This window comes from Pieris rapae, unplaced genomic scaffold (assembly GCF_905147795.1).
Source record: "Pieris rapae unplaced genomic scaffold, ilPieRapa1.1, whole genome shotgun sequence".
Lineage (NCBI taxonomy): Eukaryota > Metazoa > Arthropoda > Insecta > Lepidoptera > Pieridae > Pieris > Pieris rapae.
This window is the reverse complement of record NW_025551549.1, coordinates 5001-7500: the sequence shown is the minus strand read 5'-3', so window position 1 is coordinate 7500 and position 2500 is coordinate 5001. Positions and strand designations below refer to the sequence as shown.

The 2500-nt window shown below is 58.4% G+C and overlaps 1 pseudogene; it reads right to left on the bottom strand.

The window, feature by feature from the left end:
* The window catches only part of LOC123690626, a 9086-nt pseudogene that overhangs the window by 2495 nt on the left and 4091 nt on the right, over positions 1-2500 (bottom strand).

Sequence of the window (2500 nt, the reverse complement as noted above, 5' to 3'; positions counted from 1 at the left end):
TGTCCGCCCGGGAGTTCGCCTCGATCAGAACCGTGACGTCGTCCGCGTACGCTACCAGCTCTACGCCCGGGGGCACCGCCATCCGCAACAAATCGTCCACCAGAATGTTCCACAGTGTCGGCCCCAGTACGGAGCCTTGTGGGCAACCCATGGTGGATTTCTTCCAGACGGACACGTCGTTCGCGAACATCCCCACTTTCCTATTCGTGAAGTACGAGCACAACAGTCTATATACATTGCGAGGACAGCCGCCCTGCTTAAACTTGGTCAGGACCATCGGCCACCATGCGTTATCGAACGCGCCCGAGATATCCAACAGGATGGCCTGGACGTACTTGTGGTTCGTCTCTCGCACGATGTCCAATACTCTGGTCAAAGCAGTCACCGTCGACTTCCCGTGCATGAATCCGTGCTGATTGGGCGATATTCGACCATATAGGCCCGGTGTACACTCGCAGATCAGCCTCTCCAGTATCTTCCCCAGTACCGACAGAAGCGTAACGGGCCTGTACGCTTTCGGGTCCGTGAGTGGTCTCCCATTGCCCTTCGGTATCACGACCAGTCTTCCCATCTTCCAAACGTCTGGAAACACGCCTTCCCGAAAACACATGCTGTATATATACGTCATCTCCGACGCGGCCACATTCCAAACGACCTTGGCGATGCGCGCCGTAATACCGTCCAGCCCCGGACATTTGTTTGGTAGGCTCTTCACGATCCTATCGAGTGCTGACCTGTCCACTATGTCGACGTCTTTCCCCGACGGTGCAAAAGCGGCGGCAAGGCGTACCCTCGAGTGGTACGGCGAATCGACCGACACATCATCGTCCGGGTACATGACCGCCAAGACTCCGGCCATCGCTTCCTCCATGTTTGTCGCGTATCCCTCCGATAGCTTCATGCCGCTCACAACTCCCGAGGGTGGACGCACACGCCCACTTGCGAGCCGGTACGCCATTCCCCATGGATCTTCATTCCCAGAGTCGGAAATCCTCTTGTAGTGCTCGGTTTCAGCATCCCGCATTGCTCTCCGGTACCTAGAGCGGGCAAGATGAAAGCGTTTTCGCGAGCTCTCCTCGCACAGGCCACCCGCGCGCCTGGCCTGTTGCCACTCCCGACGTAATTTGTTTTGTTGCCTGCGGAGGCCGTCCAGTTCACGCGACCACCACTCGTAGCCCCCATACCGTTTAGGCTCTACTAGCCCCAAGCACTTTCCCGCCGAAGTCACGACAGCGGAAGTAAACGCCGAACAAATTGCCTGAGCGGGCGCGTTAAACGTAAGCCTGCCCACGCGTAACGCCAGGTCCGAGCGAAACCGGTCCCAGTCCACCCCGCGGTCCCGGAACCTCATCGGCACCGTGCCCTGTTCTGTGCTTCGCGCCCGATGCAGTTTATCCGTTGAGCTAACTGAGCCGAGATGGATCACGAACGTAATCAGGCGGTGGTCACTCGTACTAAGATCGGCGTGCACGGTCCATTCGTCAATTCGAACTCCTCTCGTTCCCAGAGTCGCGTCTATGTTAGAACTCCCATTCGGTGAACTGAAAGTATCCGGTTGGCCTTGGACGTTATGGACCAAGAGACCCCACGACAGCACGAAGCTCTCCATTGCCGTCCTACGTTGCTCCGCCAGTCTGCCTCTTCCTCGACACTGGTCCTCGCGACTGTACCACAGCTGAGAGTGGGTGTTGGTATCGACGCCAATAACTACTGGTTTCCCTCGAAGAGCCTCCAGCACACGCTCCAAGTGCTCCAAGTGTGGGGCTATCTCGTCGCTGTACTGGAAGTACGCCGACACCACGTACACGGCGTTCTCCCTTCCTCCAAGCTGTGCCACAAAGCAGTAGATAGGGACATAACCCACCAACCTTCCCATGGTCCTACCGACCTCGCGGTCATGCGGACCGGGTCTCGACCGAATCAATGGGAGATGCGCCGGTGAGTCTTTACGCATTCTGTGCATCGCCACCGGCGCACTCTCTTGACTCCCTACAAATTTTACGCAATTTCAGTCCCTAGCGCATTCTCCCTCTCTCTCGAGAGGGCTGCGCGAGTCGCATTCTCCCCCCGGGGGGCTGCGGACAACACAAGAGAACGGCTCGTCGTCGGTGTCGATCCTTCCACGTCAGCGTCAAATCCCGTCGTGTCTTGCTCGTGCAGTGCTCGCCTCAATCCTCTTTCCTCGGCGTCTATCTCGCTTCTCACGCGATGCCAGGCGCGCGCAAATCTACTGAACGCGGCATAGTTCGCCTCCGAGGCCACGAGATCCGCGAAGTAAACCGGTCCCGGCTCGCCCACCGCCACGTGTTCCAGCATCTCCTCCCTCTCCCGTTCGTACAGCCCACACTCCCACAGGACGTGATCCCTGTACTCCTCCGCAAGCCCACACGGACACGTCCCGACCTCTTTGAGACCGAGGTCCCTCAGGCGGCCGTTGAACGCACCGTGACCCACCAGAAGCTGCGATGTAAAGTAGTCGGGCGCCACCCACACCGCACGA